Here is a 27,832-nt window from a genome sequence, read left to right on the forward strand (position 1 = left end):
TCCTAATCAGAATTGTCCAATACTCCAAATTCTCCAAGCGACCAAGCGGTATCAAGAAATCAAAATCGATTCATCCCCATTTGCCCAATTCGCTGCCTATCTCGCCTGTTGTTCGTTTGTCGTTGTCTCGCCAAGTCAGTCGCCTGGTCTCACTCTCGCCAATCGCCATCGCCAAGTGCCCAAGTCCCCATTCTCACTTCACAGAAATCAGGTATGTAATCCCGAGACCCAAATCCTGTTCAGCTGTTCTTTCTTTTTTGATTGTAAGATTGTTGATTGTTGGTGTTGGCGTATTGCACTGCTGCTGCTGTTTTCTGTCAATCTGTTGCCTATTTATGCGTTACTACTGTCTTACTGAGTTTCTTTTTAATTTGGCTGTCATTTGCGATTTGGTGATTTGCCAATTTGATTTATAAGTTATGAACTTATAGATTTGGTTATTGTTGGTGTTGGGTCTTGTACTGTTGCTGCTGTTTTTAGTTTGATTTTTTTTATTTTTAGATTTCGTTATTGATTTGGTTATGCTTAACAGCTAGGCAGCTTCAAACAAAACTGAAAAGTGAAAACAAAGATTGATTTGGTTATTGTTAAATGAGTTATTGGTTACTGTTCAAATTTTGATTTTTGATTTTTTTGATTGAATCAATTGTTCCTTCATTTTGATTTTTCTAGATATAATCATGGGAAAGATGAAAACATTGAAATAGAAATTGCTGTCTGCTTACTAATATATCATTCATAATCTGTTTTTAAAGACATTAAAGGCCGTCGGGCTGAGTTGTAATTCTTTTTCTAGGTATTTTTGGTGTTTATTTGTTGAAAACAATCTGTTATTATTATTATATTTTTTTTGTTAATTTCAGTTTATAATATTTTCGCCCCCCCCCCCCCCCAAGTTAATTGTTCAAGCTCCGCCACTGATAGATTCACTAGTAAAAACCCTGAGTTTTTACATAGATGATAAGACTTATTTGGGTTTTGCCGTGTTCTCAAGATTCATGGTTTATATACTTGAATTGATGCTAGTTTTAGTAATAAAAAGAAATTTAGAATTTAAACGTCGATGTTAGAAGCTTGTACTGATATTTAAGGGGTTAAAAAAAATAAAGTTTTATTAGTTACCTATAGCGACGCACAAGTCATAATTTGCATGTGTGAAGACTTGGAGTACTTTCTAATTGGTTCATGTGTGAAGACTTGGAGTACTTTCTAACTAGTTCATGTGTGAAGACTTGGAGTACTTTCTAATGAAAAGTGTGCTACTGGGGAAATTCGAAACTGGTACGTAGCTTCAAAGTCAAGAATATGCAGTAGGCATGTGATGCATTAAATGCATGAGGCACATAAGTCATAATTTGCAGCAACATATACGTATATGTGTGTGAATTGAAGAAGAAGGTTACGGCTCATAGACCATATATATTCATTTCCTCTTTATTTGTTATTAATTACTTCTCCCGCTTCACTTATATAAATCATCACATTCTTACCGCAATTTTTAACTTCTCCCTCACAAATGGATCCACCTGCAGATCATCAAAACCCCATATATGACCTCGATTGGTTTCAATACTTTGATCATCAAGATCTTTTCAGGTATATATAAACGTCACTCATTACCCCATCTTTCGCACAAAAAAGTGATTTTGTCTATATTGATCAAAACATGGTTTGGATTTGTAGTGATCAAAAAGAGTCTTCCATCGTGTTGGATTTGATTATCTTGAGTTTTTGGATTTTTGCAGTGGTGACAGGCTCGACCATCATGATTACGAGTTGTCGGAAAAATTGCATGAAGTGCTCGATCAGAACGTTTCCACAGTACTTAACAAAGATCAAAACATCATTTCTAGAAATGAGTTTCACGATTTAGATCCCCTTAAAGACATAAGCTTATGGGATTGTTGGGAGGATGGTAATTTACCATTGGTTAGTTTCAGTGAAGATTGTAAATCCGGTGGTGAGGCTACATGTAGTTCTAGTGCTGCCACCACTGATCACGGTGGCCGGAAGGTTGCAAAGAGATTGAGACCATTGGAGTTTGAAGAGATAGCGAAGTACTTTGAGATGCCGATAATCATGGCGGCAAAGGAACTAGGGATAGGGTTAACATTGTTGAAGAAAAGATGCAGAGAGCTAAGCATAAACAGATGGCCTCATAGAAAACTTACGAGCCTACAATCCCTCATTCAAAATGCCAAGGTAAATTACGATAATAACCTTCTATACATTACTTATGCATGCATGCCTGCACTTGGTAACCAAAGTAGTTTTGGTATTTTCTAAAATTTTAATTATTAGTTTCTTTATAACATAAACAATGGCCCTAGGCATATTCCACATCAATTCAACTGATTTACTACGATTTCCTTATTTATATTTATATAAACTTAACTCATTGTAAATTTTGTGAACTCACACGAAAAATATATTGCATCTACCTTTTTTTTTTAAAAAAAAACTAGGAGTTGGGATTAAAGGAGGAGATAGAGACGTTAGAAGGGCACAAGAAGATGATGGAGAAATTGCCAGGTATGGAATTGACAGAAAGAACAAAGAAGCTTAGGCAAGCTTGCTTCAAAGCTATTTATAAGAAGAGAGGACTTAACAATCCTTAGTCCTTACCTTTTCTTTTAGCCATTTTGTTATAATTAGTGGATTTTAATCTACATTGTATGTGTTTTTTTCTTGATAGTTTGATACCCTTTTTAGTTTCATTGTGTTTGTTTGTCTATTGATTTTTTTATGCAGAAAATTTTGTATAATTTGGGTATTATAGTTTGTATTATGTATTTAGCCATATTCTAGATTGCCAACACGACTACGCCGACGACTCTATACTAGAGGTCTATATAAATAGACTTATGAATTTAGTAGGAATAACTTGATTATAATCTTGTGATTTGTTCCATGTCTGATCCACTCCTAAGATTCACTCGACATGCCCCCAGTTACGTGTAATTAAAATTTTATTAGACTGTTGATCCTAATGAGTCTACCCTAAGTCCACAACCAAACAAGGAACAAGTCAACTACGAGAAACACGCATATGGACTTGTGAGTTATTTGTAAATTGATTATGGAAATAAAGTTTTTAGACATTGTTGGGTAAAATAATTGTAAAACACTTGTTGGGCCATGGTTAGGAGTGTTGGGCACCTTTTGGGCTTTCCATGGTTACTAAATGTGAAACATGTAGCACTTGCGTGGGCCCCCACAAAACTAAGTTTTCACATGTCTTTCCCACTTCTAGGCCCATTAGGGAACTTAATAGTCCAATGAGTTGGCCATTTTGGAGTGTATCCTTTCGGATACGTTTGATAAGGTCGGGTATTTTGATGCCTCAAGAGTAATGTGAATGACGCGCTTTGGCCTATAGGTTTGGGAACTCTCGCCTTTGGTCCCCAGATAAGCAAACTGGTCCCTCGGTTGATTGGGATGTATACGAATGCTTGCCTAGTCAGGACTTTCGGGCTACCGGCACCTCCCCCTTCCAGTTACTACGCGTCCATTACTATGATCCTACCCAACTAGAGTGGATGACTTTGAATTTCCTATGAGCTCTAAGGAATATATATGTATATACATTTTTTTTAAACCACTTGAATATGTGTGTGATTTTCAGAGAAAGAGGAGAATATTCACCAGTGTATGCACACATATAAGTGTCAGGAGTAATACGTATGCACCTAAGGGAGCAATTAACACACAAAGGTATTCCTAGGATTTTCTAAGTGTGAATTGCATGCAGTTGTGTGTGCATTTTATAAACTAGCATACGAGAGGACCCTAGAGGCTATAGACTAGGTCAAGGCAATCAACCTAATTCCCTATAGTCAAGGGCTCTGATACCAATCTGTCACACCCCGATCCATGTCGGAATCGATCAAGGCGTGATATATTGTTCAAAGTCTCATGACAACTATGTTATAATATGATTAGATTCAATTAAGTACTAAGTATGCAAACAAGATCCACAACATACAAATACATATCCAAATACGAACAACATTTATTACATCAAATTTAAATTGTCTTGTGGATTTCTAAGGCGCAACCTATTTTTCATCATTCTTCATTCTTCACATCTGCACCATGGGTAAAAACAGGTCAACTACTAGAGTTGGTGAGTAATCAAATTTTAGTAGAGAAAATTGTGAAGTTGAAACATTTATAATTTGAAATTTGTTTTCTTTTGAAGTCGACAAACAATAGTATTTGAGATAACGGTTTATAAATCAAAAATTGATTAACAAATGATAACAACAACAATAAGTCCTCACCCTATATATATATATATATATATATATATATATATATATATATATATATATATATATATATATATGTATATATATATATATATAAATATATAAAGGATGGAGCATCTAATCATCATACACACTCAACCACGTGCGATCAATCACCTTAGCGTCCCAAGGCGGGGTGGTCAACCCAATAGCGCTATTATTGTCCATAACGTACCTCAAGAATACGGGCATAGTCATGGAGATTAGACTAAAAATGATAATGCACTACAAGTACATGTAGCGTAAACAAACAATAGTTATACAATTAATGACTCACGTATAAATGTCCCAACAATGTCTCAATTGTGATAAAACAATAAAATGAAGTTGGAACATATTAGAACCACATGATACACCCCAAAAGTATTGAAAATTATAAATTATGGGGTAGATTACTCACTTTAGTCCCAAAACGAAATGCGTGTGTCGTACGATAGACGGTTCGGGTCAAAATGGCGTAGAACCTAATATAATTAATAGTTTTGGTTTAGGAACTGCTAAACGAGAATGGAGTATTAATACAAATAATTAGACACATATTCTTATATTAGATGAATTAACAATAATTCATTTTGATTATAATATTAAGGTATTTATTTGTTAAATGAATTTTAAATTGAATTAATTACTTTGCATAATTAATTTATATTTTCAATTTAGGCCAGATTTTAATAATTTCTTATTAAAATAATAACTTGCCCAATTATAATTATTTACAGATTTTAACAATTATTTATATGAAATAATCATTAAAATGCATTTTTACATGCTTAAATACTTAAGAAAATGGTTTTAAATAGTACATAGTATTGAAAAATTATGAAATTATTAGGAAATCATTATTTCATACAATATTAATTACTGTAAAATTTTTATATTTTTCTGAACTGTTTTAGTATTTATTTAATACTTTAATGATTAAACAACAACAAAATTCGGGAAAAATAATAAATGATTCCCAAAAATTCTGTAAAATTAACCATAGTTTTATAACATGATATAGAGCCCAGTGTATAAGTTTCGGATATTTGTGACTATGGGAAGTATTTTTTATATATTTCATTATTAATTAATCAATAAAATCATAAATAATAGTAAACAGTAATATAAATGCATGAAACTTCATAAATTATGTTTGATCAATATATTGGTCATCCCAGAATTTTCTCAGAATTTATTGAATGCAAAAAGTATTTTATGTGAATTATTGCCCTACTTTATTGCAATAATTATAGTAATTCAATAAAAATAAGTTATTTTCTGAAAATTTCCAGAACTTCTTATTTTATTGATGGGATTCTGAGAAAAATCAGGTTTATGCATAAAATGAGTTTTAGATATTTTGGTGGATTTAATTTGTTTCTTGTATGAATTTGAAACTTTTAACAACATACATTGATGAATGCTTCAAGAGGGATGAAGATTTGAGTATAATAGATTGTTCTTGGCTGGAATATGAGTATTTCTTGGATGAATTTCGAGATTGAGAGTGAGAGAAAGAATAGAGAAGGTTTAAGTGGTGAAGAGAATAATGTGTTGGAAGAAAAAGGAAAGGAAAGTGGATGGGAGGTGTGAGTGGGAGACCATGGGAATAATCTTTTTGCTTTTGGTGGTCTTCATAATTTCCCACTAACACAAACATCTTTTACATAATTAATATAAGAGTTTTATAAAATTTAATGTAAAGTTTATAAAAATAGAGTTTTATAAAATTTATTGTAAAGTTTATAAAAATGGAGTTTTATAAAAGATGAGTTATTATTTGATTATAACAATCTACTTTGATTTGAAGTTTAATTATAGCATTCAAGTTTGATTCTTTTAAATTTTATTAGAGCATTATACTTTGATTTGATTTTAATATGGTATCATAATTTAATTTGATTATAGTTATAACGTTGTACTATACTATGTTGCTATTAACGTCAATTTATATCGTAGTGTATGAGTTTTGATCCTATTAGCGTCAAGTAATCTTGAGTAGGGTTTGAATGAGATTGAGAGAGGTTTCGTTTGTGATCTTTTTGAGTGTCCGGCTTCGCAACGCAAGGTCCATAGACCCCGTTAAGCCATGATTTAGTGTCCTACACAATCCCGATGATTGTGCAATAGTGTTTTATCGCTTTGGTTCGTTGTTTAGAACTGTTAAGGCTAAGGAATATCAAACACATGAACTTTCCAAATGATGTTTTCTCATTAAAATAGCGAATTGTACAGTGATTACATAACGTAAACCCTAACATACAAGGGTTAATGGAGTTGACCGGTTTAACTTGTTGACTTTGTTTGACTTTGACTTGACCGAAATTTGATGGTTGTCACATAGATGATAGTCCTCAAACTCTTAAGTTCTTAGGCTTTAAGTTCATAACCAAAGTATGAACTTAAAGAGAGCAAAGCTAGTAAGTAAAACTCTAAGTCTTGAACAATATGGAGAAAGTATACATGCACTATGCATGTTACGATTCTACTAGTGAGGAAAATAAAGAGTGAAATCCCCTTCATACAGATCTTTTGTTGACCATAAATCCTTAACACTTTAATCACATCATGTCCTTATATCCTACTTTTCTCCCATGCCCCTTAAGTCATGCATTCTTTTAATTAAACAATTCAAAAGACCATGTCCTCCAAATCGTTTTCCAACTTATGGTTTTCAACAAGGAAAAGCAAGACCAAATTTTTATAAAAACTTTCAAACTCTTTTAAAAAATATAAACTTTGGCTTTTGGCTAAAAAAAGAAGTCTTTCTAGTCCAAAATAATGTACACGACTTAATAAATCATAACATGTGATATATTATGTTTCTTGTCATTGAAAATTAATATTTTCATGAAATAAATAATTTCTAATTAATTATAAGATTTTATTGAATATTTATTAAAATCAAGTTCTAATAAATAATCAATTGTATCAGGTTGTTGTTAGTGTGACCCTTTAGGATCATATATTATCTAGCAATATCATTTTATAATGACTCTTGGGCATATAAATATTTCAATCTCCCACTTGCACAAGACTCATTTTAGAGTGATATAGACAACGGTGAACGTCTAGCAACATTTCACTGCCCCCAGTAATATATGACTTTGTTTCATTCTATCAACATACAATTCCCCAGAAGCTCAAAGCTACAATTGGTGTATAAGGTAAGTTATCAGTTATCCCTTTTTCACAGACATCATGTTGAACATGAGATTCAGATCGCGCTCAATCTCATTAGGTGTTTAACTTTTGGTAAGGTACCTTAGATGTATAACTCTCAACACATAAGAAGAACAAATCTCATCTTTACTACATAAGCCTCTTTCATAGTTCACACCATACCTAAAAATGAATTTTATAACTGCCCGTTTAAGGATCATCATTTGACCAAATCAAAGCCTAACACTCCCTACTCTTAAGACCCACTATGTATCTCAGGTGTTAAGGATACAACTATAGTACCTTTTATCATGTATCACTCACTATAGCGATCCATGAGGTGATTCTTGACACGGGTCAGTTCAATACTAGTTCTCTGGAAAGCACCTATGAAACTTGGTTACAACTACTTGCCTAATTTCACCTGGTGAGAGTCAACAAATCTAATTCATATTAGTCTTAATTTATAATTGCTCCCACACTTATAACCGACTACGAACTTTTAAGAATAATAATATTATTCATGGATTAAACATGTTAATATAGAACACAACAAGTATTAATGTGATAATCATATCCCAATATTTCAACAACATTATATAATAGTTGTTACAATGTTCCAATATCTAAATACTAAATCCAAATCAAAATCCCATTTCTAGAATAATGAATTAGTATAGCTGAAATGTGACCATTCATACTTAGCTTACAAGAGGGACTTTATTAATGGGTATGACAAAATTTAATTATTGTGAATTCTGTGAATACTCTCATTTTCATATTTGACTTTACTCTAAGTATAGTTAAATATCTTGGATAATATGATTGGGGCTCTTTCATGACATAGAGTCTCTTAGCTTGATTAAGAATACTCTCGAAGTCATAAAGATTTCTATGTGATCCTTGAATGGCAGAAATCAACATAGTTTTTCAATGAACTCATTCATACAATCATATTTGATTTCATCTTCTAAAGTAGTCTATTCTGATTTTGTAGTAGACTGAGAAATTTTGTTTTGCTTGGACCTCATTCCAATAAATCGTACCTTTTATTCCATGAAAGAACCTAACTTTCGTAAACTTTCGTATTTCTGAAAGACCCAAACTTTCATACTTGACAATTGTTACTACAAAACATGCTACATGCATATTTATAAAACAATATCTTACATTGATAAAGTGATTACAAAAGATTGGATACAAACCGACTATGTTTTAATATTTTACATAACTACCCAGGATATTGTAATTTTATACAAACATAAACCGAAATACAACAGTAATAGTAAAAACTATTCTACATCTTCCGACAGTATATAACCATACTGGTTACTTATCTCCTGCAATTGTTAAACACTAAGAGGGGTAAGCGGTGACGCTTAGTGAGTTCAATAATAGATACAATATAACGTTATGCCATATATTTACTTCAATATGGCAGAAGCAAAAAGGAACAAGGAACAACAAAGGCATATGTGAATCATGTGACAAACTTTCCATATCAATCAATGATTTGATTCAAAGATATACGATCAATGAGACGTGACAATTTCTATACTTGATATACACCAATAAAGCTTCGGCCCAAATGGCACAGAAGACATACACTTTCTGATTTAAACATTTCGGTAGATTTCAGGCTTATAGCCCTGTCTAACCATCTGCCAATGCCATAGAATAGAAGTCATTCTCTTATGGAGACATGCTCTACATGGCCAGAGGCTACGTACCAGTACCACCGTGAATCTAAGTCCTTTCACTGATCACATGGTCAAATATATAGCTTTGCTATCATAAATAGCAGAAAAAAAATAACACGGGAAAATAACCCGGAATGATATCACTGAAAAGCACATAGCACATATAACACATAACATACAATTGTTCCTATATATTGAACTCACCGTGAAATAACCGGGGGTTAAAATAGTAATTTGGGCAGCACTTCGTTACTATAATTAGCTTTCTTCGTTGAAAACCGGGCCCTGCGAGGGTTGGGCTTCAAAACCGAAAAGATAAATTTTTCGGGGTCTTCGGGAACTTCGGGGCGTGTTTCGGGCGTTGGAAATAATCCCGGGGCTTCGGGGGAAGTTGAAATAGGTTAAAAATGGGTTTAGGGTGTAAAAATGTGAGAATTTCCAACATTAGCCGGGAGGGTTCGCAACTACTATTTATAGTAGTGTGGTCCGGAGCTTCGGCCGAAGGGAAGGAGGACACGCGGCGTAGATGCGAGGCTCGGATCCGGATGCGAGGAGTCATCGCGACACGCGTCGGACGGAGGCAGCTTCGGACGGAGGTGTACATGCGTCGCTCCCCGGACGCGCCATGAAACAGACACGCGGTTGCTGACTCACCGAGATCGGACACGGGGCGGTTCGCGAGATCGGGTGACATGGACGGTACTGTTCATGCGAAAATTCTCGGTATTATCCACTATTTCTCGGTTTTTGAGCCAAAATCTTCCGAAATTCATAACTTTCGCATACGGACTTGGTTTTTGACGTTCTTTATATGCACGCATAGGTCAGAATATAATCTACAACTCTCGTTTAGACTTCGTCGGCTAATTTTGAATTTATTTTTAATATTATTATTTTTAACAGACCGGGACAGGAAAATCCGTTAAAAATTATAACTTCTTCATCTGACATCCGTTTTCGTCTGTCTTTTTACCGTTGTACTACTATTGACGATACCTTCAATTCTTGTTTAGGTTGTGTCGGCTAAAAATCACTCGATCTGAAATTTGAGTTTTTAGCTGTCAACTACTAAGCTAAAACTTAGAAAAATCATAACTTCCTCATACGAAGTCAGATTTGGGCGTTCTTTTTATGAAAATTCTCGGTTTAACAAATACTAAGACTTTAATTTAGATCATCAAGGCTAAAAAGTATTTTATCAAAAACTCACTTTTTACGTCATTCGGTGTCGTGCCGGTTTTGTCGCGGATATTCGATTGGTCATAACTTCTTCGTTATAACTCGGATTTCGATGAGGTTTTCTCCTAAATGCTTCTAATGAAATTATCTACAACTTTCAGTAATAAAATTTTACTTATTTCAAATTTTATATTTTCTTTAAATTTCGATATTTATCTTTTAATTGGAATCTCATAAGACTTCCAATATTTTCCGAGTGATTTTAAACATAGTTTTACTTCATTTCTAGTAAAAACTATCCGTTAGAACTCAATACTCATAGTTATATAATATTTCATAATATTATTTACTTAAAACACGATTTCAAAACGTGTATGTTACAAATACCTCCTCCTTTTGAGGATTTCGTCCCCGAAATCACAACGATTTATACAAATGAGGATATTTTGCTCTTATCTCATTCTTATTTTATTATCCAGTTTCACTTCGGATAACGGAACCGTTTCATCATTTATGCTTAAACCTTTACGCAGATAACTTACATGAAACACATCATGAATACCTGTCAAGTCTTCAGGCAATTCTAAGTGGTATGCTTGCTTACCAATCATTCTTTCTTCCCAAATCGCATAAGACCTTTCCATGGGGATACCTTCAACATTACGAAATCACCCACCTGGAATTCTATTGGTCGCCTCCTCTTTTCCGTATAGGACTTTTGTCGATCCTGGGCGGCTTTCATTCTTCCTCGTACAATTTGAATCTTGTCGGTGGTGTCTTGAATCATTTCAGGGCCTCCAAGGATAATCTGTCCTACATCACGCCAACATAATGGAGTACGACATTTGCGACCATATAATGCTTCATATGGTGGCATTTTGATTGAATCGTGGTAACTGTTATTATACGAAAATTCGACAAGAGGTAAGTATTTATCCCAGTTACCACCGAACTCCAAGACACATGCACGAAGCATATCTTCTATTGTTTGTATTGTTCTCTCCGTCTGACCATCTGTCTGGGGATGATAAGCTGTGCTGAGGGCAACTCGAGATCCCAATTCACGTTGGATACTCGCCCAAAAGTGAGAAGTGAAACGAATATCACGATCAGAATAATCTTTAGTGGTACACCATGTCTCGCCTCAACTTCGTCTAAGTAAACTTGTGCGTATTTCTCCATTGGAGCCGTTTCACGTATGGCGAGAAAATATGCACTCTTAGTCAGCCGGTCGACAATTATCCAAATGTTATTATTCTATATAGCAGTCTTTGGCAATTGGAGCAGCATTAGGTATAAGATCAATTCGGAATTCTACTTGCCTATCCGGGGGTAGTTCAGGCAATTCATCGGGGAAAACATCACGGTATTCATTAATGACGGGAACATCAATTACAGTTTTCTTCCCCTCTTTTGAGATATCAACTGTATAATCCGGATAAGTAGAATATCCCTTCGATATAAATTTACGAGTTTTTAAGAAAGAAATTATTATTTTCACCATAGACATAAATAGAATCTTCCCTTTCGATAGGGATGAGTACTATCTTTTCGTAGCACAAGAATTTTGCGCGGTTCTTTGACAACCGATCCATGCCAAGAATAATATCAAAGTTGGGCAAGGATATAGGAATTAGGTTAGCAAGAAGATTATAACCTTCAACTCCTATGACACTATCTCTATAGACTTTATCAGCAAGTAATGATATACTTCCTATGTTATCTATATGGAATGATTGGACAAATGCGTAACAAGCGATTTGAAAAGAATATTCGAATTCTCGAGACACAAAAGAATCTGAGGCATTGGAATCAAATAAGATGTGAACATGTCTAGATTTGACGAGAAATGTACCAGTCACAATATTCAGGTTGTCGCGTGCCTCTTCTACGGTAATCTGGAATACACAGCTTTTAGCTTTTGGCACCTCCTCCTTTTGAGTTGGAGTACTCTTTGATTGTTGAACGGAAACTTGACTCCCCGCCATTTGACTAGTAAGAGTAGGGCAGAAATGTTTCTTGTGGCCAGTAACACTACATGCATAGCAAGTAACATCTCTAGCTAATGATTGCTCAATCCTTTAATGAAGATCGTTATATTTCTATCGACTACCTCGACAATCTACTTCTTCAATATTCCTACTAAAGTTTCGTCACTATACAAGACATGGTTCTCTGAACCAATCAACTCCTTTCGCGGATTTATACTAATCAGACTCGATTCTTTATGACCACTAAGGTTCAAATGGAAATCGTCTCCTTAGTCATCACCGAAACAAAGGTAATGACATACTTAAACAACAACAGAATCAATTAGTAGCTTCTTGGTAACCTTGTGACTTTCCTTGATCCAAGTGTGACTCCTGTGCTTCCAGTAGTATAGGCCTCTACTACTATTCACACCTACTCATACTCGTCCCAAGTATTGTCTCGTAGTTTCCAAGTCACCATTCAAAACCACAAAGCAACTTATCATACATGAATGTGTTCAAACAAGTACTCATGATAATTTCTCCTAGACTCAATTAGGGATTTCACATTTCTATCAAACATATCTTAGATTTCCTATACTCGCCTTCTAAGATTCTTCTCATGCATATGCTCGATTTAGTATATCCTAATACTTTTTCATAGGTCGATAGAAATTTTACTTCCAATTCTTCATATAAATTCATTCTCGGGTAATGTCTACTTTTGCAAGACACACTATACAAGAATTTACTCTAGTATCGTGGAGACAAACGGTCTTTAACTATCTGTATCATCTTCTCGCTCATGCAAGTCATCATGCATATTTGTTCATTTCATTATCCTTCTATGACATCGTTATTCCTGTATATGAGTAAGTCTTCTTCTTGTGGTTGTATCTTTTAAGTCTTCTTCATAGGAGTCTATCCTAAGAAGTCCGCATTATAGCTGCATCTCAGCATGTTCTACTAGCTTCAACTTGGTTCACTGTCATTCCTAACTACAACATCTCTTCTCATACAATAATATGAGTGTATATCTTCTTCAACTAAGTACTCTACCTTACTCTAACAAGTAAGCTACTTAGCCTTCTCACAACCAAATAACCTATTTCACCATCCTAATCATGTATGTTAAAGTCGGCTTAACACACAATGGAACTTTCATAAGGATGTGATAGAAGTCAATCGTCACTCAGTATTATCAAATACTAAGTCTGAGCATCCTGTATAGGGTTACTACTCGAACTGCATACTACATCAGTTTCGATACTATCGAAGTATTTATCACCATCTTTGGTTCTTCCTACTCTATAAGTAATCATTGATTCAATCTGGACAGCGGTGGAACAACTTCATCGGTTATGCCAAAACATTCATCTCGTCCGAATGTACTTCGAATACACAACATTCTTCCAACGGTGTTATTATTTCACTAAACATAGTTTGAATGTACAACACCACTCTATAGGTATTAATACCCTATTTACGATATCACTTGATAAGTATTATTTTACGATATCCCTCGATCGTTTATCTATAACATTATCGATGTCGACTATCATAAGTCTTTTTATCACTTCGAAAAGTTTCTTATCAGTTATAACATGGAAATTTTAGAATCTGGAATACTTAAAATTTCTTCTTCCAGACCAAGGTCGGCAAGAGACCTTAAACTCTCTCAAGTAATAACAATATAATCAAGCAACCTAAGGCATGCTATATTCATTTATCATTTAGCACATATTAGATGTAACGCCCGTAGATCCGGGCTAGTCAATTTAAAGACGATAAGCATCAAAAATGACTTTTTTTATGGAAGATTATTTAGAAGTAGTAATCTTAACTAAGTTGTATTATATGTTACAAGGATTTCGTACATATAAAGAACGCCGAAATCCGAGTTATAACGAAGAAGTTAGGACCTGTCGAAGTTTCGCGACAGAACCGACACGACACTGTATGACGTAAAATACGAATTTAAGATAGAGCTATATTTAGCCTTAGTGATCTAAACGAAAGTCGTAGACTACATTAAACCGAGAGCGTGCATAAAAAGAATGTCTAAATCTGACTTCGTATGAGGAAGTTATGATTTTTCTAAGTTTTGACTTAGCGGTATGCAGCCCGAAACTCGAATATGAGATCGAGTGATAATAGGCCAAAACAATCTAAACGAGAATCGAAGATCTCGTCGATAGTAGTCCAACGGTGAAAAGACAGACGAAAACGGACGTCAGATGAAGAAGTTATGATTTTATAACAGAGTTTTCCTGTCCCGGCCTACTAAAATTAATATAATAAAAATAAATTCAAAATTTGCCGACGGAGTCTAAATGAAAGTTATAGACCTTAGTCTCACCTACGCGTGGACATAAAGAACGTCGAAAACGGAGCTCGTATGAAGAAGATATGATTTTCTGAAGTTTTTAAATAATTAAAATATATAAATTTAGTTATTTATTCGGATAATATCCGAAGAGCTGACTCACCTGATCTAATCCAAAGGGTATGCTCAGCATACTAGGTGTACGCCCCGCGTACATGTCGACACCGAGGAACGGACTGCGTACGAGATAGTTACGCGCAACGTACTGCTGCATTGCTCGGTCCAGAAGAGTCCACGTCGCCCCACCCGAAGTTCGCCACCTGGAAGCCTGATCCGAACTACGCCCCGCGTAGAGCTTCGTACGCCCAACGTACGTGCGAGGTTCAGCCCCTATAAAAGGCATGCAAGGCTGCCGATCTTTTTGCTCAAAATTCTTCTCTTTCTCCCATATTTTCTCGTTTTGCGTGCAAGAAATACCCCCAAAGCCCGGGTATCATTCCCGAGACCCGAAGCAAGTCCCGAAGCCCCGAAGATCCCGAGAAGTAAAGTTTTCGAGCCGATACTCTGCCCACGTAAAGCCCAGTTTTGGATAAAACGTCCCGGTTTTATCGGAAAAGATTATTTTAAGAGACGAGGTGATGTCCGATCATCGTGTTATCAAGTGAGTGTATATTCGTTTTCTTCTAACACATAGATATGAAGTATTCTTTATAAAATACGTGCTATGTGTTTGTATATATTATTTGCTTATTTGAACTAGTTGTTGAATGGATGTTTTGTACAGGTTGTAAGCTGTATATAAATGTATATATTTTATCTACTAATATGTTGGGTAGAATATGGGTAGACAGTTGGTGTGTTATGAAATAAAATGATGAGAGGCCTCGATGTTGTTGTTGATCTAGTCATCTAGCGGAGTATGGATGACGACCACAGACTCTTGCTAGACAGTCCAGTGGAACGCTAGCAGGCTCATAACCTGTAGGTGTTGTGAATGATGTGTTCACCGGTGTACTCTATCCCCATCATGGTTGCCTTTAGGACATCTATTGTCAAGGAAACCCCTTTGCAGTAATGTCCGTCCCGATGAAAATCCTAGATTAGGTCCCTTGTGATAGTTGTTGTTTTAGGGACATAGAGTGAGGATAGCGGGAATGGGTAATCGGGTTATTGTTGGTTGATGAACTAAATATAATTATTTATTGTGGGTTGAAAACCCTATATGCTCACCAGGCTCCCAAGCCTGACCCACTCAGTTTTTCTTTGTATTACAGGTAGTGGCACGAGAGCATAAGTTGGATGACATTGTCAAGATATTTTTGGATTATAGACCAGTAGTTATATGTAACTGTTGTAAGGTCTATTTTGTATTGTTTATGCTTTTGGTCTGTATCGGAACATGACATACCGAGGTTTTGTTATATAATGAAAATACATTTCTTTATGAAATGCTTTGATAAATTATTATCATATTTTGTTTTGGGAACAAATTCCGCAACTCTTTTAATCAAAGGATTACTCTGATTTTATTTAAAAGCATAAATGAAACCGGTCTTTTCTGGCCGTGATTTTGGGGATGTCACATTAGAATATAAGGCATATCTCCTCTTAATATTCTAGTGCTTGTGTCCATTTAGGCGGTGAACCTAAAATATACCAGATACACATCGTATCATCATTACTTACCAATTCTTGTTTAAGTCTAGAATTTCTCAAAATTCCTAGTTCACTTAAACTAATTCTCTAAAAATTTTGAAGTAACTTAATATTTTAAAATACTAGGGTTTATCACTACCCAATACCCCACTTAAATCTTTCCTATGGTTTGTATCCATATATTCCTAATGAATCCGTTCATATATTGAACTTCCAACGGTTTAAGTCTAAATACCAATCCGTGATATTTAGTTCACTTAAACTACTGCTCTGATATCATGATTGAAAGAACCTAACTTTCGTAAACTTTCGTATTTCTAAAAGACCCAAACTTTCATACTTGACAATTGTTACTCCAAAACATGCTACATGCATATTTATAAAACAATATCTTACATTGATAAAGTGATTATAAAAGATTGGATACAAACCGACTATGTTTTAATATTTTACATAACTACCCAGGATATTGTAATTTTATACAAACATAAACCGAAATACAAAAGTAATAGTAAAAACTATTCTAAATCTTTCGACAGTATATAACCATACTGGTTACTTATCTCCTGCAATTGTTAAACACTAAGAGGGGTAAGCGGTGACGCTTAGTGAGTTCAATAATAGATACAATATAACGTTATGCCATATATTTACTTCAATATGGCAGAAGCAAAGAGGAACAAGGAACAACAAAGGCATATGTGAATCATGTGACAAACTTTCCATATCAATCAATGATTTGATTCAAAGATATACGATCAATGAGACATGAAAATTTCTATACTTGATATACACCAATAAAGCTTCGGCCCAAATGGCACGGAAGACATACACTTTCTGATTTAAACATTTCGGTAGATTTCAGGCTTATAGCCCTGTCTAACCATCTGCCAATGCCATAGAATATAAGTCATTCTCTTACGGAGACATGCTCTACATGGCCAGAGGCTACGTACCAGTACCACCGTGAATCTAAGTCCTTTCACTGATCACATGGTCAAATGTATAACTTTGTTATCATAAATAGCAGAAAAAAAATAACACGGGAAAATAACCCAGAATGATATCACTGAAAAGCACATAGCACATATAACACATAACATACAATTGTTCCTATATATTGAACTCACCGTGAAATAACCGGGGGTTAAAATAGTAATTTGGGAAGCACTTCGTTACTATAATTAGCTTTCTTCGTTGAAAACCGAGAGTTTTCTTGATAACCGGGCCCTGCGAGGGTTGGGCTTCAAAACCGAAAAGATAAATTTTTCGGGGTCTTCGGGAACTTCGGGGTGTGTTTCGGGCGTTGGAAATAATCCTGGGGCTTCGGGGGAAGTTGAAATAGGTTAAAAATGGGTTTAGGGTGTAAAAATGTGAGAATTTCCAACATTAGCCGAGAGGGTTCGCAGCTACTATTTATCGTAGCGAGGTCCGGAGCTTCGGCCGAAGGGAAGGAGGACACGCGACGCAGATGCGAGGCTCGGATCCGGATGCGAGGAGTCATCGCGATACGCGTCGCTCCCCGGACGCGCCATGACACAGACATGCGGATGCTGACTCACCGAGATCGGACACGGGGGGGTTCGCGAGAGCGGTGACGTGGCCGGTACTGTTCATGCAAAAATTCCCGGTATTATCCACTATTTCTCGGTTTTTGAGCCAAAATCTTCCGAAATTCATAACTTTCGCACACGGGCTCGGTTTTTGACGTTATTTATATGCACGCGTAGGTGAGTATATAATATAAAACTTTCGTTTAGACTTCATCGGCTAATTTTGACTTTATTTTTAATATTATTATTTTTAACAGACCGGGACAGGAAAATCCGTTAAAAATTCATAACTTCTTTATCCGACATCCGTTTTCGTCTGTCTTTTTACCGTTGTACTACTATTGACGAGACCTTCAATTCTCGTTTAGGTTGTGTCGGCTAAAAATCACTCGATCTAAAATTCGAGTTTTTAGTTGTCTACTGCTAAGCTGAAACTTAGAAAAATCATAACTTCCTCATACGAAGTCAGATTTGGGCGTTCTTTTTATGAAAATTCTCGGTTTAAAAAATACTACGACTTTCATTTAGATCACCAAGGCTAAAAAGTAGTTTATCAAAAACTCACTTTTTGCGTCATTCGGCGTCGTGCCATTTTTGTCGCGGATCTTCAATTGGTCATAACTTCTTCGTTATAACTCGGATTTCGATGAGGTTTTCGCCTAAATGCTTCTAATGAAATTATCTACAACTTTCAGTAATAAAATTTTACTTATTTCAAATTTTATATTTTCGTTAAATTTCGATATTTATCTTTTAATTGGAATCTTATCAGACTTCCAATATTTTCCGAGTGATTCTAAACATAGTTTTAATTCATTTCTAGTAAAACCTATCCGTTAGAACTCAATACTCATAATTATATAATATTTCATAATATTATTTACTTAAAACACGATTTCAAAACGTGTATGTTACATTCCATAATAAGATCAAAATCCAATTATAATTCATAATTATACTTATTTGTTTTGAAGTCAACATCTTGTGTATCTCTTTATATAAAGATCTTCTTCTAAACTGATTATCTTGTATTAATTCTACCAATTCTTTTTAATTGCTCTTAGAATATTCTTATAGTCATCTAGTGACTCACCCATGTATCAAATTGGTATCTTGTGATATGTTCATAGCATAATCACATACCTAGTGTTGTGCATAATATTACATAAATGATAATTTTATTTTCCAAGCATATATAATACAAATCATTTTATCTAGATAACACTTATGAGTTAGGTCCTTTTGAGGCTTAATCAAACTTAATGTCATCTGGCAATGTCAATATATTGTCAATATATGCATAAAGATATAAAAATTTTAACATTCAACTTTATCTATCTCTATAGAATTACATTCCAAGAATGTATCTAGTCCTTCCTAAGTATTTCATCTTAGAAATACATTCCGAGTCTAGGTGAAAAAGCTTGGCATGGTCAGAATGTAATTTCTTATGATTAAGTATATCTCATTCATACAATATTAAGAATATCACTATGCTCCCACTAGTTCTTAATCTACACAAATGTCATCTTCATTTTCATGTAAAAGCATAACTTGTATTTTCATAATAAAATTATGATTATAAACTTAATATGTTTGATTTATACATCCATAAATGGATCTAAAGTTTTACATATTTTGGTAGGATAACTAGGATTAAGAAAAACTCCAGGATAAGCTATACAGATATCTTCAAGTAGATATCAATTAAGAAAATCATTTTTTATTGAAATTTCTTTGTCATGTCTCATATTAAGAATATGTAGTTATGGTGAATAATATCCTTGTTGATCTAATCATAGCTATAACATCCATAAAATTTCATAAAATTTAAACTTTTCAAAACAACCCTTTTTCTATAGAAGTGTGTACAAAACTGTTGTTTCCAAAACATTATTTAAAAATCAAAATCTATTTCAACATAATTTTCAAAACATTCACATTATCAGAGTTTCCCAGAAATCATAAGTCTAAAAACGCGAGGATGTGTATGGTCACGCCTTTACTTTGCCACGATCCACTGAAGTACCTGAAACCATAAACCAAAACTGTAAGCACGAAGCTTAGTGAGTTCCCCCAAAGTACCAACACCCAACCAGATAACATATACAAATAACACATGCATACAGGGCCTTCAGCATGACTGGAACGCCCCACCGCCCTACAGTCCATCTGGTACGCCACAGAACCTTCAGTCTGACTGGAACGCCCCACCGGCCTACAGTTTGTCTAGTACGCTCACATAAACTTCAACATGTTTGGACCGCGTCACCGAGCCTTCAGCCTGTCTGGACCATTCTCCAGGCCTTCGGCCTCACTGGTACGCCCTACCGGCCTTCAATCTATCCGGGACACCCTGGGTCTGTTGGCCTTCAGCACAAAGCAGGTCCGCCTCAACCCAACCGCACATAACATGTCGACATATATATAACAATTAAACATATAACCAGTCAACAGACAAAAGAGCAGATTTTACAGATCACTAAGCATAACATCATCCTATCTACCAGGATACCGATCTCACAGATCATAACATCATAACAACATCCTATCTACCAGGATACCGATCTAACATATCATAACATCATAACAAGATACTATCTACCAACATACCGATCTAATAGATCATAACATCATACAAGCATATGATAAACCAGGATAACAAACCAAAGCACCGGCCTTGGTGCCTTCGACCCATAAGTACAGTGAGGAAAACTCATCTCACAAGCAGCAATGACTGATAAGATCCAACTCTCTAATCTCCGCTCCTGACTCAAATGCCTACAACCACCATGTGTCCATTTCCATCAAAACTCTTAAATACCCAAAATGCCCTCAAAAGTCAAACTTGGTCAACCATGGTCAAAGTCAAAGTCAACAGTCAAGGTCAACAACCCATGTTGACCCAACTCGTCGAGTGCACTTATCAACTCGCCGAGTTCCTTTAGTATTCAGAAAGTTGGGAAAAAACCCATCCAACTCGTCGAGTTGGTTGGAAAAATCGTCGAGGTTTACCCATTTACACATTCAGTCCTTTTTCATCAAGTCCAACATTTCAAGATGTAGGTCTAGCACCCAAGAGATGGAAAGTTACATAAAGTTGCCAACTTTACGTTCATGCATGCCCCAAAGAGGCTCTAACTCTCAAGGAAAGATTAACAAAGGGTCTTAAGCATGAAAGAGGCCTAGAACTCAATAAAGTTTGCAACTTTAAGCCAAAAGAGGCCATCAAACGTCCAGATCTAAAGTGATAACTCAAAGAAAGGCTCAACCCCATGAACCATCCCAAAAATGAGTCAAATATGACAATAAACTTCCAAGGAAGAGATCTAAGCAATAAATAAGCAAGTTTTTGACTTTTTACCTCAAAAGAGTAGCTAAACTCAAGTAGATCCTGGATCTATAGCTTTCCCTTCAAGCTAGGCACCACAAAATTCAAGCTCTTTCAGAAATGAGACCAAAAGAAGCAACTTTTAAGCTCACACACTCAACTTGGGGTAAGATGCACGAATTCTAGGGTTTCTAGACATAGGAGGCGATTAAGGAGGCCATCAATGGGACTTAAGGCCTTTAAATAGGGTGCAAAACCCTAAAAATTAGGGTTTCATATTCAGTCACCAACTCGTCGAGTTTTCCTCTCCAACTCGTCGAGTTGTTCAAAAAAGATCCGCAGCCCCAAAAACTTTCAACTCATCGAGTTGAGGCCATCAACTCGACGAGTTCCAAGGAAAATTTTCCTTTTTCATAAAAATTCCCATACCTGGGAATCGAGATGTTACAACTCTCCCCCACTTAAAATTGGATTTCGTCCTCGAAATCCGTCCTTACCCTTTTCACCACAGTACACAATCTTAGTTGCGATACCACAACCTGAGAAAACTATCGCCTCCCCAATGCAACTGGAACCATCCCTAGAAAAACTTACCATCCTAAAGAAGAATGGGCATTAAACCCTCGTAGAACCACCTCTACCTCACCTGAAACCCGGAATCTCAATTTGACCCGACTTCCTGACAGACCGCCCGCTCTGATTCACTACCAAATCAATTCCATAAAAAGCTCAAGCTGAACCAAATACTTCCAACCCAAATTACTTTCATGCTTAGAGGGACGAAATTACTGATCATATACAACTGTAGATAAATTACACTTAAATTAGATTTTGTCATCGAATTCACCCCTTACTAACAGTCATAACAAAACAACCACATGAGGAACGCACCCGGACATCCTGCACATAAAACGACCTTACCGAGCAATCAAACCCATACAGAAACTGCCAACCTAAAGAAGAACAACCCATGATCACATGCAAAGACCCAACCTTATATATATCCAGACTTGGCTATCGAATTTGTCAGACTCCCGGACCAACGTACATATAACAACCAGCTCACAACCATGAACACTCATACCTGGCCCAATCAGCCTCAGGCTGGAATACCCTAGATTGGAATACCATTATATACATAACTCGTGTCTAAACTCATAACCTGAGATCCAAGGACCTACCCCTGTATTTCACCCAAAGTCTTCTGTTTCAACACAACGCTTCACCAAACCTAGATACAAAGATTTTCTCAACCGCCGCTGAGACTACCAGTCTCACACCTGGTCCAACCACTAGGTTTCCAGAACCTGGAAGACAGGGACATTCTAACCCGAACAACCCTTCGATCACATTGTTGCTTCAAAGGGAAACAAAGTCACTGACCATAAACAGCTACAGAACACTTATACTCGACAGAAGGCTCAGATAATCCTTCGAGTAAAAGATTCATTCCTGCAACGGTTATACTCAGACGAGAGATGCACAACAAGGTCAAACCAATTACTCTGAGATTATTTAATCTTGCTGCGAGTGACTTATCATTTCCTAAACTCGTAGATACTCCACACAGACGTGGAATCCTACGTCACTAATACATCCCGAAACACTGATACTGCCCATAACACTGATACTGCCCGAAACACTGATGCTAGGAGCCTGAAACCTCCTTACTAGCCCAACCTTCACAATGGTAGAACCATCCATTTGAATCTAACCCCAGTCCCTAACTAGGTCATTCCAGAACCATGAAGGATGATCCTCGAAACACACTGACCACGAACTTATCCCAAAACCAAACCATCCCATATTGAGAACCCAAAACCTTAAAACCATTGACTCTATGTTATGCCATAACAGACCACTACTTGACGATCAAATACGATCCAACCATGAACTTCTGCGATACATCCAACCCTTACCGACTCCGGTGTACTCCCACCAGGGCACCCACTCGATACAATCACCAAGAATTTTATGACTTACGACTGCATAAGGAATTCCAACCTGAGAATCACAACTCTAACAACTGCTTGCAAACAACTAGAATTATTGCATACAACCTGCCGAGACTTTCTGATACCTGCCTGATACTCCACCCGACCCTTACTATTCCCTATACTTAACCAACAAATTTGTGTCTTGTCCGATTCTCATCAGCGTGTCAACTCCGAAAACACTACCAGAAGAAGAAATGAACCATTATGATCACTACGCCCACAACCTATAACTGGAATGCTTCCAATAATACACAAACCTTGACGACACTCTCACAGCGCCACTGATCGCCACATAGTTTCTACCCTAGCAATCCTTACGAAAACAAGGTCGTACACGATCCTTATAAAGGATAACGGTTGCACTCTTGTTCCAAATCGGAAGCTGAAACCCAAGAGAACCATGCACATAACTCGAACCAAGAGCCCCAAAGCCATCTTGCCCAGCTCATATGGAACACCCCCATGTATATACTTAAGAAACCCATAATCTCTTCCGAAAAGAAAAGAAACACCAGAAACAATCGAAAGGCCAACTTAATCAAAACAGAAAACATTCTCATGAACGGTCAAACAAGACCCCATACTTGCTTGAGACTGAACGGATTCCACCACTACACCACTGAGGATAAACATACCTGAAGACCAAAGGGATCATAGAATATATTGGTCTTGACGACAGATTGGCCCGATCACTAAATCCCGACTGACACATCTAAACCTTCGAGGGAAACTCTGTTGAATGACGAACCCCACGGCCAATGGTCAAGGACACACTACCGCTCAAACCAGAGAATCAAGACCCACATGGAACTGAAAACACCCGCCTCTGGAGAAGATCCATTGATCAACATCTGCCCAACTAATCTAATAACTGAAATCCGAACAATGAACTGACAATTTCCTCAATGACTGACACTCATCCTGAGAATCCTAATTCTCCCCCACTTAGAATTCGAACCACCGCCCACTAGTGGTTGAAACCAAACGTAACCCAAGCAGCCCAACCAGTTACAACCATACTTGACCATGGAACGAAGAACATACGCAGAAAATTCCTCCAAATACGGACCGAATGAACCCCAAGAGAAACCTGAATTCTAGCTGAAAACCTCTGAAATCCCCACTTGTAACCACTTACAAAGCATAGGTAGCTACCGATCCACGACCCAAACATACCTTCCTTGCTTGCAATCCCAACGACAATCCGGAACTTGGCCTTCCAACTTCCCGAGAATATGCGCCCGTGCTTGCATCACATGATACTCATGCCACATCGATCCACTTGCGCACACCGGCGTTGACATACTGTCGCCAACCACTGCGACCAATAGACCTCATGCTGAGAATCCAACCTAACTCGGGATGTCAAAAGCCTGCCCACTCCCTCTAACTCGGAAAAACTAAATGCAAAATCCCTGCCACAGATAACGACAACCCAAACCGATAATCTGCCACTTATATCCCAGATGCAATTCAAACCGATCATGACAACCACTTCCTCCCTGTGTCTCGAGGCTCGAGGCACGACCTCTAACAAAACCCTCGACACTTCTAATCAACATACTCATCCGGGTCTGAACCCTTCAACCCACATCAATATCGCCACAAGGGCCTGAACAACACAAAATCCATCCTCGCCTGAGCAGCCCAAGCCAAAAGATCAACAGATGCTGAAGCATTGCCTCAAACCATGGTATCCAACCATGCTATCTTCCCTTACCAGCCCTTAGATTCTCCGAAATCTTCCTTGAATCGAGTATGGATCTTGTGCTTTCAGTAGTACGGGCCCAATACTACCTTCCACAGCTATCCATACTTTCCTCAAGAATCATCTCGGGTCCTCTAAGACCTAGTCACAAAATACTCCTGAAACCTGCTCAACAGCGAAACAACTGCACTAGAATACTCCCTAAGTTATCCTAAGGTTCCACACTTCTCTGCCATCAGCTGCTAAAGAACTCCTCACAATGTCAATTAACTATTCCATGAATACAATCATATGCAACAAAGCTCAGATAATCCTTCGAGTAACAGACTCACCCCCACAACTGTTGGACTCAAATGAGAGTTGCGCAGTAGAGTCAAATCCGTCACTTTGAGATTATCCAACCTTTTTCACATGTGACTTGACATATTCACCTAATAGCTAACTCACATTACTCATGAATTCCACAAAGCACTAAGCAAGCAGCATTCGTGTAGAGGAGCCGACTAACACTAAAATGCAATAAAATCGGACAGATCCTCATACAAAATCCTTGATCTTCAACTCCCAGCACCACAGGTACACCTTCGCCCTGCCCTCACTCTCTCAAGAGTGGCTAATGATTCCTTGTGTTGGCCCGCTAAACACTACACCCACTCATGAAACTTACACTAACCCTGCAACACTCATGTATGCTAGCCATACATAACGTTGGATCCTATAGACAGTCGAATTCCTGATCCTACCCTAAGCCCTTCATCAAACAAGAACAGGAAATAAGGCCAAACCAAACATTCTCAGGCTATAGAATCTTAGTTATGTACAACTATGATGCATACACTAAGCAACTATAGTAACGATGTCAATTTCATATAAAGAAGAATCCTAGGCTAACATGCATCATATAATCAGGCAATTCTATCATGCAATTCCTGAAGATCCCTAGCCTATCACTAGCATGTTTTTCTAACATATCACAATATCAAATAACAATATGGTATTTTGGGGTCTACTTATTGGCTCCGGCTGATCGTACACATCGCATCCTCCTTAAGTATTTTGAAAACCATTTGAAAATCATTTTGAAAATCTTTTCCCTTAGTTTGAGACTGGATTCACACGAGTGTTCCTCAATTTCACTCAAACCAAGGCTCTGATACCAACTTGTAACATCCATAAAATTTCATAAAATTTAAACTTTTCAAAACTAACCTTTGTCTATAGAAGTGTGTACAAAACCGCTGTTTCCAAAACATTATTTAAAAATTAGAATCTGTTTCAACATAGTTTTCAAAACATTCGCATTATCAAAGTTTCCCATAAATTTTAAGTCCAAAAACATGAGGATGTGTACGGTCACGCCTTCACCTTGCCACAATCCATGTGAAGTACCTAAAACCATAAACCAAAACTGTAAGAACGAAGCTTAGTGAGTTCCCCCAAAGTACCAACACCCAACCAGATAACATATACAAATAACAGCATGCATACAGTGCCTTCAGCATGACTAGAATGCCCAGCCGGCCTATAGTCCACCTGGTAAGCCACATAGCCTTCAGTCTGATTGGAATGCCCCACCGGCCTACAGTCTGTCTGGTACGCTCACAACACCTTCAGCATGTATAGACCACCTCACCGGGCCTTGAGCCTGTCGGGACCGTTCTCCGGGCCTTCGGCCTGACTAGTACGCCTTACTGGCCTTCAGTCTATCCGGGACGCCCTGGGTCTGTTTGCCTTCAGCACAAAGCAGGTCCGCCTCAACCCAACCACACATAACATGTCGACATATATATAACAATTAAACATATAACCATTCAACAGATAAACGAGCAGATCTTATAGATCACTAAGCATAGCATCATCCTATCTACCAGGATACCTATCTAACAGATCATAATAGCATAATAACATCCTATCTACCAGGATACTGATCTAACAAATCATAACAACATAACAACATCCTATCTACCTGGATACCGATCTAACAGATCATAACAGCATACAAGCATACGATAAACCAGGATACAATCCAAAAGGTCGGCCTTGGTGCATTTGACCCATAAGTACAGTGAGGAAATCTCACCTCACAAGCAGCACTCACTGATAAGATCCAACTCTCAAATCTCAGCTTCTGACTCAAATGCCTACAACCACCATGTGACCATTTCCATCAAAACTCTGAAATACCCAAAATGCCCTCAAAAGTCAAACTTGGTCAACCATGGTCAAAGTCAAAGTCAACAGTCAAGGTCAACAACCCTTGTTGACCCAACTCGTCGAGTACACTTATCAACTCGTCGAATTCCTTTAGTATTCATAAAGTTGGGAAAAACCCAGCCAACTCGTCGAGTTGGCTGGAAAACTCGCCGAGTCTTACCCTTTTACACAATCATTCCTTTTTCATCAAGTCCAATTTTTCAAGATGTAGATCTAGCACCCAAGAGCTAGAAAGTTACGTAAAGTTGCCAACTTTACGTTCATGCATGCCCCAAAGAGGCTCTAACTCTCAATGAAAGCTTAATAAGGGATCTTAAGCATGAAAGAGGCCTAGAACTCAATAAAGTTTGCAACTTTAAGCCGAAAGAGGCCATCAAACGTCTAGATCTAAAGTGATAACTCAAAGAAATGCTCAACCCCATGAACCATCCCAAAAATGAGTCAAATATGACAATCAACTTCCAAGGAAGAGATCTAAGCAATAGATAAGCAAGTTTTTGACTTTTTACCTCAAAATAGTAACTAAACTCAAGGAAATCCTAGATCTATAGCTTTCCCTTCAAGCTAGGCACCACCAACTTCAAGCTCTTTCAGAAATGAGACCAAAAGAAGCAACGTTTAAGCTCACACACTCAACTTGGGGTAAGAAGCAACTTTTAAGCTCACACACTCAACTTCAAGCTCTTTCAGCCACTAACTCGTCGAGTTTTCCTCTCCAACTCGTATAGTTGGTCCCAAAAAAAT

The sequence above is a fragment of the Lactuca virosa genome, chromosome 3, assembly GCF_052849685.1.
Source record: "Lactuca virosa cultivar CGN04683 chromosome 3, Lactuca_virosa_CGN04683_v6, whole genome shotgun sequence".
NCBI lineage: Eukaryota > Viridiplantae > Streptophyta > Magnoliopsida > Asterales > Asteraceae > Lactuca > Lactuca virosa.